A 12,363-nucleotide genomic window follows, 5' to 3' on the forward strand; every position below is an offset into this window, starting at 1 on the left:
CTGCACAGTACCACTTCTCCTGTCCTGTATACTGGATGTAATCCTCAGTATCTGTATTATTCTGTATATATACACTGCACAGTACCACTTCTCCTGTCCTGTATACTGGGTGTAATCCTCAGTACCTGTATTATTCTGTATATACACTGCACAGTACCACTCCTCCTGTCCTGTATACTAGGTGTAATCCTCAGTACCTGTATTATTCTGTATATATACACTGCACAGTACCACTTCTCCTGTCCTGTATACTGGGTGTAATCCTCAGTACCTGTATTATTCTGTATATATACACTGCACAGTACCACTTCTCCTGTCCTGTATACTGGATGTAATCCTCAGTATCTGTATTATTCTGTATATATACACTGCACAGTACCACTTCTCCTGTCCTGTATATTGCTCCTCCCCGGTTATGAATCTTTGCTCCCTGTGTCCAGTTTTACTGATAAATCGTCTCCTTTGTCACACAGGACACCGCTTCCTGTTATACTGCACATTGTCCAGAAGTAAAGAGGAAGCGAGAGAGGGAAAAGTAAGGAAACTGTAAGTGGTGTCTGGACTGTGTATATACAGGGCATGGTGTAGCGGTGTCTGGACTGTGTATATACGGGTCATGGTGTAGCGGTGTCTGGACTGTGTATATACAGGGCACAGTGTAGTGGTGTATGGACTGTGTATATACAGGGCATGGTGTAGTGGTGTCTGGACTGTGTATATACAGGGCATGGTGTAGTGGTGTCTGGACTGTGTATATACGGGTCATGGTGTAGTGGTGTCTGGACTGTGTATATACAGGGCACGGTGTAGTGGTGTATGGACTGTGTATATACAGGGCATGGTGTAGTGGTGTCTGGACTGTGTATATACAGGGCATGGTGTAGTGGTGTGTGGACTGTGTATATACAGGGCATGGTGTAGTGGTGTCTGGACTGTGTATATACAGGGCATGGTGTAGTGGTGTCTGGACTGTGTATATACAGGGCATGGTGTAGTGGTGTGTGGACTGTGTATATACAGGGCATGGTGTAGTGGTGTCTGGACTGTGTATATACAGGGCATGGTGTAGCGGTGTCTGGACTGTGTATATACGGGTCATGGTGTAGTGGTGTCTGGACTGTGTATATACAGGGCACGGTGTAGTGGTGTATGGACTGTGTATATACAGGGCATGGTGTAGTGGTGTCTGGACTGTGTATATACAGGGCATGGTGTAGTGGTGTCTGGACTGTGTATATACGGGTCATGGTGTAGTGGTGTCTGGACTGTGTATATACAGGGCATGGTGTAGTGGTGTCTGGACTGTGTATATACAGGGCATGGTGTAGTGGTGTATGGACTGTGTATATACAGGGCATGGTGTAGTGGTGTCTGGACTGTGTATATACAGGGCATGGTGTAGTGGTGTATGGACTGTGTATATACAGGGCATGGTGTAGTGGTGTCTGGACTGTGTATATACAGGGCATGGTGTAGTGGTGTATGGACTGTGTATATACAGGGCATGGTGTAGTGGTGTCTGGACTGTGTATATACAGGTCATGGTGTAGTGGTGTCTGGACTGTGTATATACAGGGCATGGTGTAGTGGTGTCTGGACTGTGTATATACGGGTCATGGTGTAGTGGTGTCTGGACTGTGTATATACAGGTCATGGTGTAGTGGTGTCTGGACTGTGTATATACAGGGCATGGTGTAGTGGTGTCTGGACTGTGTATATACAGGGCATGGTGTAGTGGTGTCTGGACTGTGTATATACAGGGCATGGTGTAGTGGTGTCTGGACTGTGTATATACAGGGCATGGTGTAGTGGTGTCTGGACTGTGTATATACAGGTCATGGTGTAGTGGTGTCTGGACTGTGTATATACAGGGCATGGTGTAGTGGTGTCTGGACTGTGTATATACAGGGCATGGTGTAGTGGTGTCTGGACTGTGTATATACAGGGCATGGTGTAGTGGTGTCTGGACTGTGTATATACAGGGCACGGTGTAGTGGTGTCTGGACTGTGTATATACAGGGCATGGTGTAGTGGTGTCTGGACTGTGTATATACAGGGCATGGTGTAGTGGTGTCTGGACTGTGTATATACAGGGCATGGTGTAGTGGTGTCTGGACTGTGTATATACAGGGCATGGTGTAGTGGTGTCTGGACTGTGTATATACAGGGCATGGTGTAGTGGTGTCTGGACTGTGTATATACAGGGCACGGTGTAGTGGTGTCTGGACTGTGTATATACAGGGCATGGTGTAGTGGTGTCTGGACTGTGTATATACAGGGCATGGTGTAGAGGTGTCTGGACTGTGTATATACAGGGCATGGTGTAGTGGTGTCTGGACTGTGTATATACAGGGCATGGTGTAGTGGTGTCTGGACTGTGTATATACAGGGCATGGTGTAGTGGTGTCTGGACGGTGTATATACAGGTCACGGTGTAGTGGTGTCTGGACTGTGTATATACAGGGCATGGTGTAGTGGTGTCTGGACTGTGTATATACAGGGCATGGTGTAGTGGTGTCTGGACTGTGTATATACAGGTCATGGTGTAGTGGAGTCTGGACTGTGTATATACAGGGCACGGTGTAGTGGTGTATGGACTGTGTATATACAGGTCATGGTGTAGAGGTGTGTGGACTGTGTATATACAGGTCACGGTGTAGAGGTGTGTGGACTGTGTATATACAGGTCACGGTGTAGAGGTGTGTGAACTGTGTATATACAGGGCATGGTGTAGTGGTGTCTGGACTGTGTATATACAGGTCATGGTGTAGTGGTGTCTGGACTGTGTATATACAGGGCATGGTGTAGTGGTGTCTGGACTGTGTATATACAGGTCATGGTGTAGTGGTGTATGGACTGTGTATATACAGGGCATGGTGTAGTGGTGTCTGGACTGTGTATATACAGGTCACGGTGTAGTGGTGTCTGGACTGTGTATATACAGGGCATGGTGTAGAGGTGTCTGGACTGTGTATATACAGGGCATGGTGTAGTGGTGTCTGGACTGTGTATATACAGGGCATGGTGTAGTGGTGTCTGGACTGTGTATATACAGGGCATGGTGTAGAGGTGTGTGGACTGTGTATATACAGGTCACGGTGTAGAGGTGTGTGAACTGTGTATATACAGGGCATGGTGTAGTGGTGTCTGGACTGTGTATATACAGGGCATGGTGTAGTGGTGTCTGGACTGTGTATATACAGGTCATGGTGTAGTGGTGTGTGGACTGTGTATATACAGGGCATGGTGTAGAGGTGTGTGGACTGTGTATATACAGGTCATGGTGTAGTGGTGTCTGGACTGTGTATATACAGGGCATGGTGTAGTGGTGTCTGGACTGTGTATATACAGGGCATGGTGTAGCGGTGTCTGGACTGTGTATATACGGGTCATGGTGTAGTGGTGTGTGGACTGTGTATATACAGGGCATGGTGTAGTGGTGTCTGGACTGTGTATATACAGGGCATGGTGTAGTGGTGTCTGGACGGTGTATATACAGGTCACGGTGTAGTGGTGTCTGGACTGTGTATATACAGGGCATGGTGTAGCGGTGTCTTGACTGTGTATATACAGGTCACGGTGTAGTGGTGTCTGGACTGTGTATATACAGGGCATGGTGTAGTGGTGTCTGGACTGTGTATATACAGGTCACGGTGTAGTGGTGTCTGGAATGTGTATATACAGGGCACGGTGTAGTGGTGTCTGGACTGTGTATATACAGGTCATGGTGTAGTGCTGTCTGGACTGTGTATATACAGGGCATGGTGTAGTGGTGTCTGGACTGTGTATATACAGGGCACGGTGTAGTGGTGTCTGGACTGTGTATATACAGGGCATGGTGTAGTGGTGTCTGGACTGTGTATATACAGGTCATGGTGTAGTGGTGTCTGGACTGTGTATATACAGGGCATGGTGTAGTGGTGTCTGGACTGTGTATATACAGGTCATGGTGTAGAGGTGTCTGGACTGTGTATATACAGGGCATGGTGTAGTGGTGTCTGGACTGTGTATATACAGGTCATGGTGTAGTGGTGTCTGGACTGTGTATATACAGGGCATGGTGTAGTGGTGTCTGGACTGTGTATATACAGGTCATGGTGTAGAGGTGTCTGGACTGTGTATATACAGGGCATGGTGTAGTGGTGTCTGGACTGTGTATATACAGGTCATGGTGTAGTGGTGTCTGGACTGTGTATATACAGGGCATGGTGTAGTGGTATCTGGACTGTGTATATACAGGTCATGGTGTAGTGGTGTCTGGACTGTGTATATACAGGTCATGGTGTAGTGGTGTCTGGACTGTGTATATACAGGGCATGGTGTAGTGGTGTCTGGACTGTGTATATACGGGTCATGGTGTAGTGGTGTCTGGACTGTGTATATACAGGGCATGGTGTAGTGGAGTCTGGACTGTGTATATACAGGTCACGGTGTAATGGTGTCTGGACTGTGTATATACAGGGCATGGTGTAGTGGTGTCTGGACTGTGTATATACAGGGCATGGTGTAGTGGTGTCTGGACTGTGTATATACAGGGCATGGTGTAGTGGTGTCTGGACTGTGTATATACAGGGCATGGTGTAGTGGTGTATGGACTGTGTATATACAGGTCACGGTGTAGTGGTGTCTGGACTGTGTATATACAGGGCATGGTGTAGTGGTGTCTGGACTGTGTATATACAGGGCATGGTGTAGTGGTGTCTGGACTGTGTATATACAGGTCATGGTGTAGTGGTGTCTGGACTGTGTATATACAGGTCATGGTGTAGTGGTGTCTGGACTGTGTATATACAGGGCATGGTGTAGTGGTGTCTGGACTGTGTATATACAGGTCATGGTGTAGTGGTGTCTGGACTGTGTATATACAGGTCATGGTGTAGTGGAGTCTGGACTGTGTATATACAGGGCACGGTGTAGAGGTGTCTGGACTGTGTATATACAGGTCATGGTGTAGTGGTGTCTGGACTGTGTATATACAGGGCATGGTGTAGTGGTGTCTGGACTGTGTATATACAGGGCATGGTGTAGCGGTGTCTGGACTGTGTATATACGGGTCATGGTGTAGTGGTGTGTGGACTGTGTATATACAGGGCATGGTGTAGTGGTGTCTGGACTGTGTATATACAGGGCACGGTGTAGTGGTGTCTGGACTGTGTATATACAGGGCACGGTGTAGAGGTGTCTGGCCTGTGTATATACAGGGCATGGTGTAGAGGTGTCTGGACTGTGTATATACAGGTCATGGTGTAGTGGTGTCTGGACTGTGTATATACAGGGCATGGTGTAGTGGTGTCTGGACTGTGTATATACAGGGCATGGTGTAGTGGTGTCTGGACTGTGTATATACAGGTCATGGTGTAGAGGTGTCTGGACTGTGTATATACAGGGCATGGTGTAGTGGTGTCTGGACTGTGTATATACAGGTCATGGTGTAGTGGAGTCTGGACTGTGTATATACAGGGCACGGTGTAGAGGTGTCTGGACTGTGTATATACAGGGCATGGTGTAGTGGTGTCTGGACTGTGTATATACAGGGCATGGTGTAGTGGTGTCTGGACTGTGTATATACAGGGCATGGTGTAGCGGTGTCTGGACTGTGTATATACAGGGCATGGTGTAGTGGTGTCTGGACTGTGTATATACAGGGCATGGTGTAGTGGTGTCTGGACTGTGTATATACAGGGCACGGTGTAGTGGTGTCTGGACTGTGTATATACAGGGCATGGTGTAGTGGTGTGTGGACTGTGTATATACAGGGCATGGTGTAGCGGTGTCTGGACTGTGTGTATACAGGTCATGGTGTAGTGGTGTCTGGACTGTGTATATACAGGTCATGGTGTAGTGGTGTCTGGACTGTGTATATACAGGGCATGGTGTAGTGGTGTCTGGACTGTGTATATACAGGTCATGGTGTAGTGGTGTCTGGACTGTGTATATACAGGTCATGGTGTAGTGGAGTCTGGACTGTGTATATACAGGGCACGGTGTAGAGGTGTCTGGACTGTGTATATACAGGTCATGGTGTAGTGGTGTCTGGACTGTGTATATACAGGGCATGGTGTAGTGGTGTCTGGACTGTGTATATACAGGGCATGGTGTAGCGGTGTCTGGACTGTGTATATACGGGTCATGGTGTAGTGGTGTGTGGACTGTGTATATACAGGGCATGGTGTAGTGGTGTCTGGACTGTGTATATACAGGGCACGGTGTAGTGGTGTCTGGACTGTGTATATACATGGCACGGTGTAGAGGTGTCTGGACTGTGTATATACAGGGCATGGTGTAGAGGTGTCTGGACTGTGTATATACAGGGCACGGTGTAGTGGTGTCTGGACTGTGTATATACAGGTCATGGTGTAGTGGTGTCTGGACTGTGTATATACAGGGCATGGTGTAGTGGTGTCTGGACTGTGTATATACAGGGCATGGTGTAGTGGTGTCTGGACTGTGTATATACAGGGCACGGTGTAGTGGTGTCTGGACTGTGTATATACAGGGCACGGTGTAGCGGTGTCTGGCCTGTGTATATACAGGGCATGGTGTAGAGGTGTCTGGACTGTGTATATACAGGTCATGGTGTAGTGGTGTCTGGACTGTGTATATACAGGGCATGGTGTAGTGGTGTCTGGACTGTGTATATACAGGGCACGGTGTAGAGGTGTCTGGACTGTGTATATACAGGGCATGGTGTAGTGGTGTCTGGACTGTGTATATACAGGGCATGGTGTAGTGGTGTCTGGACTGTGTATATACAGGTCATGGTGTAGTGGTGTATGGACTGTGTATATACAGGGCATGGTGTAGTGGTGTCTGGACTGTGTATATATAGGTCATGGTGTAGTGGTGTCTGGACTGTGTATATACAGGGCATGGTGTAGTGGTGTCTGGACTGTGTATATACAGGGCATGGTGTAGTGGTGTCTGGACTGTGTATATACAGGGCATGGTGTAGTGGTGTCTGGACTGTGTATATACAGGGCACGGTGTAGTGGTGTCTGGACTGTGTATATACAGGGCACGGTGTAGTGGTGTATGGACTGTGTATATACAGGGCATGGTGTAGTGGTGTCTGGACTGTGTATATACAGGGCATGGTGTAGTGGTGTCTGGACTGTGTATATACAGGTCATGGTGTAGTGGTGTCTGGACTGTGTATATACAGGGCACGGTGTAGTGGTGTCTGGACTGTGTATATACAGGGCATGGTGTAGTGGTGTCTGGACTGTGTATATACAGGGCATGGTGTAGTGGTGTCTGGACTGTGTATATACAGGTCATGGTGTAGTGGTGTCTGGACTGTGTATATACAGGGCATGGTGTAGTGGTGTGTGGACTGTGTATATACAGGGCATGGTGTAGCGGTGTCTGGACTGTGTGTATATACAGGTGATGGTGTAGTGGTGTCTGGACTGTGTATATACAGGGCACGGTGTAGTGGTGTCTGGACTGTGTATATACAGGGCATGGTGTAGTGGTGTCTGGACTGTGTATATACAGGGCATGGTGTAGTGGTGTATGGACTGTGTATATACAGGGCACGGTGTAGTGGTGTATGGACTGTGTATATACAGGGCATGGTGTAGTGGTGTCTGGACTGTGTATATACAGGGCATGGTGTAGTGGTGTCTGGACTATGTATATACAGGGCATGGTGTAGTGGTGTCTGGACTGTGTATATACAGGTCATGGTGTAGTGGTGTCTGGACTGTGTGTATATACAGGGCATGGTGTAGTGGTGTCTGGACTGTGTCTATACAGGGCATGGTGTAGTGGTATCTGGACTGTGTATATACAGGGCATGGTGTAGTGGTGTCTGGACTGTGTATATACAGGGCACGGTGTAGTGGTGTCTGGACTGTGTATATACAGGTCATGGTGTAGTGGTGTCTGGACTGTGTATATACAGGGCATGGTGTAGTGGTGTCTGGACTGTGTATATACAGGTCATGGTGTAGTGGTGTCTGGGCTGTGTATATACAGGGCATGGTGTAGTGGTGTCTGGACTGTGTATATACAGGGCATGGTGTAGTGGTGTCTGGACTGTGTATATACAGGGCATGGTGGAGTGGTGTCTGGACTGTGTATATACAGGTCATGGTGTAGCGGTGTCTGGACTGTGTATATACAGGGCATGGTGTAGTGGTGTCTGGACTGTGTATATACAGGGCATGGTGTAGTGGTGTCTGGACTGTGTATATACAGGGCATGGTGTAGTGGTGTCTGGACTGTGTATATACAGGTCATGGTGTAGTGGAGTCTGGACTGTGTATATACAGGGCATGGTGTAGTGGTGTCTGGACTGTGTGTATATACAGGTCATGGTGTAGTGGTGTCTGGACTGTGTATATACAGGTCATGGTGTAGTGGTGTCTGGACTGTGTATATACAGGTCATGGTGTAGTGGTGTCTGGACTGTGTATATACAGGTCATGGTGTAGCGGTGTCTGGACTGTGTATATACAGGGCATGGTGTAGTGGTGTCTGGACTGTGTATATACAGGGCATGGTGTAGTGGTGTCTGGACTGTGTATATACAGGTCATGGTGTAGCGGTGTCTGGACTGTGTATATACAGGGCATGGTGTAGTGGTGTCTGGACTGTGTATATACAGGGCATGGTGTAGTGGTGTCTGGACTGTGTATATACAGGGCATGGTGTAGTGGTGTCTGGACTGTGTATATACAGGGCATGGTGTAGCGGTGTCTGGACTGTGTATATACAGGTCATGGTGTAGTGGTGTCTGGACTGTGTATATACAGGTCATGGTGTAGTGGTGTCTGGACTGTGTATATACAGGTTACGGTGTAGTGGTGTCTGGACTGTGTATATACAGGGCATGGTGTAGTGGTGTCTGGACTGTGTATATACAGGTCACGGTGTAGTGGTGTCTGGACTGTGTATATACAGGGCATGGTGTAGTGGTGTCTGGACTGTGTATATACAGGGCATGGTGTAGTGGTGTCTGGACTGTGTATATACAGGGCATGGTGTAGTGGTGTCTGGACTGTGTATATACAGGGCATGGTGTAGTGGTGTCTGGACTGTGTATATACAGGTCACGGTGTAGTGGTGTCTGGACTGTGTGTATATACAGGTCACGGTGTAGTGGTGTCTGGACTGTGTATATACAGGTCATGGTGTAGTGGTGTCTGGACTGTGTATATACTGGGCATGGTGTAGTGGTGTCTGGACTGTGTATATACAGGGCATGGTGTAGTGGTGTCTGGACTGTGTATATACAGGGCATGGTGTAGTGGTGTCTGGACTGTGTATATACAGGGCACGGTGTAGTGGTGTCTGGACTGTGTATATACAGGGCACGGTGTAGCGGTGTCTGGCCTGTGTATATACAGGGCATGGTGTAGAGGTGTCTGGACTGTGTATATACAGGTCATGGTGTAGTGGTGTCTGGACTGTGTATATACAGGGCATGGTGTAGTGGTGTCTGGACTGTGTATATACAGGGCACGGTGTAGAGGTGTCTGGACTGTGTATATACAGGGCATGGTGTAGTGGTGTCTGGACTGTGTATATACAGGGCATGGTGTAGTGGTGTCTGGACTGTGTATATACAGGTCATGGTGTAGTGGTGTATGGACTGTGTATATACAGGGCATGGTGTAGTGGTGTCTGGACTGTGTATATATAGGTCATGGTGTAGTGGTGTCTGGACTGTGTATATACAGGGCATGGTGTAGTGGTGTCTGGACTGTGTATATACAGGGCATGGTGTAGTGGTGTCTGGACTGTGTATATACAGGGCATGGTGTAGTGGTGTCTGGACTGTGTATATACAGGGCACGGTGTAGTGGTGTCTGGACTGTGTATATACAGGGCACGGTGTAGTGGTGTATGGACTGTGTATATACAGGGCATGGTGTAGTGGTGTCTGGACTGTGTATATACAGGTCATGGTGTAGTGGTGTCTGGACTGTGTATATACAGGGCACGGTGTAGTGGTGTCTGGACTGTGTATATACAGGGCATGGTGTAGTGGTGTCTGGACTGTGTATATACAGGGCATGGTGTAGTGGTGTCTGGACTGTGTATATACAGGTCATGGTGTAGTGGTGTCTGGACTGTGTATATACAGGGCATGGTGTAGTGGTGTGTGGACTGTGTATATACAGGGCATGGTGTAGCGGTGTCTGGACTGTGTGTATATACAGGTGATGGTGTAGTGGTGTCTGGACTGTGTATATACAGGGCACGGTGTAGTGGTGTCTGGACTGTGTATATACAGGGCATGGTGTAGTGGTGTCTGGACTGTGTATATACAGGGCATGGTGTAGTGGTGTATGGACTGTGTATATACAGGGCACGGTGTAGTGGTGTATGGACTGTGTATATACAGGGCATGGTGTAGTGGTGTCTGGACTGTGTATATACAGGGCATGGTGTAGTGGTGTCTGGACTATGTATATACAGGGCATGGTGTAGTGGTGTCTGGACTGTGTATATACAGGTCATGGTGTAGTGGTGTCTGGACTGTGTGTATATACAGGGCATGGTGTAGTGGTGTCTGGACTGTGTCTATACAGGGCATGGTGTAGTGGTATCTGGACTGTGTATATACAGGGCATGGTGTAGTGGTGTCTGGACTGTGTATATACAGGGCACGGTGTAGTGGTGTCTGGACTGTGTATATACAGGTCATGGTGTAGTGGTGTCTGGACTGTGTATATACAGGGCATGGTGTAGTGGTGTCTGGACTGTGTATATACAGGTCATGGTGTAGTGGTGTCTGGGCTGTGTATATACAGGGCATGGTGTAGTGGTGTCTGGACTGTGTATATACAGGGCATGGTGTAGTGGTGTCTGGACTGTGTATATACAGGGCATGGTGGAGTGGTGTCTGGACTGTGTATATACAGGTCATGGTGTAGCGGTGTCTGGACTGTGTATATACAGGGCATGGTGTAGTGGTGTCTGGACTGTGTATATACAGGGCATGGTGTAGTGGTGTCTGGACTGTGTATATACAGGGCATGGTGTAGTGGTGTCTGGACTGTGTATATACAGGTCATGGTGTAGTGGAGTCTGGACTGTGTATATACAGGGCATGGTGTAGTGGTGTCTGGACTGTGTGTATATACAGGTCATGGTGTAGTGGTGTCTGGACTGTGTATATACAGGTCATGGTGTAGTGGTGTCTGGACTGTGTATATACAGGTCATGGTGTAGTGGTGTCTGGACTGTGTATATACAGGTCATGGTGTAGCGGTGTCTGGACTGTGTATATACAGGGCATGGTGTAGTGGTGTCTGGACTGTGTATATACAGGGCATGGTGTAGTGGTGTCTGGACTGTGTATATACAGGTCATGGTGTAGCGGTGTCTGGACTGTGTATATACAGGGCATGGTGTAGTGGTGTCTGGACTGTGTATATACAGGGCATGGTGTAGTGGTGTCTGGACTGTGTATATACAGGGCATGGTGTAGTGGTGTCTGGACTGTGTATATACAGGGCATGGTGTAGCGGTGTCTGGACTGTGTATATACAGGTCATGGTGTAGTGGTGTCTGGACTGTGTATATACAGGTCATGGTGTAGTGGTGTCTGGACTGTGTATATACAGGTTACGGTGTAGTGGTGTCTGGACTGTGTATATACAGGGCATGGTGTAGTGGTGTCTGGACTGTGTATATACAGGTCACGGTGTAGTGGTGTCTGGACTGTGTATATACAGGGCATGGTGTAGTGGTGTCTGGACTGTGTATATACAGGGCATGGTGTAGTGGTGTCTGGACTGTGTATATACAGGGCATGGTGTAGTGGTGTCTGGACTGTGTATATACAGGGCATGGTGTAGTGGTGTCTGGACTGTGTATATACAGGTCACGGTGTAGTGGTGTCTGGACTGTGTGTATATACAGGTCACGGTGTAGTGGTGTCTGGACTGTGTATATACAGGTCATGGTGTAGTGGTGTCTGGACTGTGTATATACTGGGCATGGTGTAGTGGTGTCTGGACTGTGTATATACAGGGCATGGTGTAGTGGTGTCTGGACTGTGTATATACAGGGCATGGTGTAGTGGTGTCTGGACTGTGTATATACAGGGCATGGTGTAGTGGTGTCTGGACTGTGTATATACAGGGCATGGTGTAGTGGTGTCTGGACTGTGTATATACAGGTCATGGTGTAGTGGTGTCTGGACTGTGTATATACAGGTCATGGTGTAGTGGAGTCTGGACTGTGTATATATGTGAAGCCCCACAGGTGTTGTGTCGGTGCATTACCTTCAGGGACTCCACTCGGCTGGATCCTGTCACAGGTAGGAGATCTTCTTTTTGTCGTGACGCCACTCTCAGATTTGCGGTCAGTGGGGACCGCCACTGCAGGTTAAGGGATGCCTGGGGC

The 12,363-nt window shown here is 48.1% G+C and overlaps 1 pseudogene; it reads left to right on the forward strand.

Moving 5' to 3' along the window:
- Positions 1-458: 458 nt before the first annotated feature.
- Positions 459-12,363, forward strand: part of LOC142302201 (phospholipid scramblase 3-like) — a 122,827-nt pseudogene continuing 110,922 nt past the window's right edge.

The sequence above is a fragment of the Anomaloglossus baeobatrachus genome, chromosome 4, assembly GCF_048569485.1.
Source record: "Anomaloglossus baeobatrachus isolate aAnoBae1 chromosome 4, aAnoBae1.hap1, whole genome shotgun sequence".
Classification (NCBI taxonomy): domain Eukaryota; kingdom Metazoa; phylum Chordata; class Amphibia; order Anura; family Aromobatidae; genus Anomaloglossus; species Anomaloglossus baeobatrachus.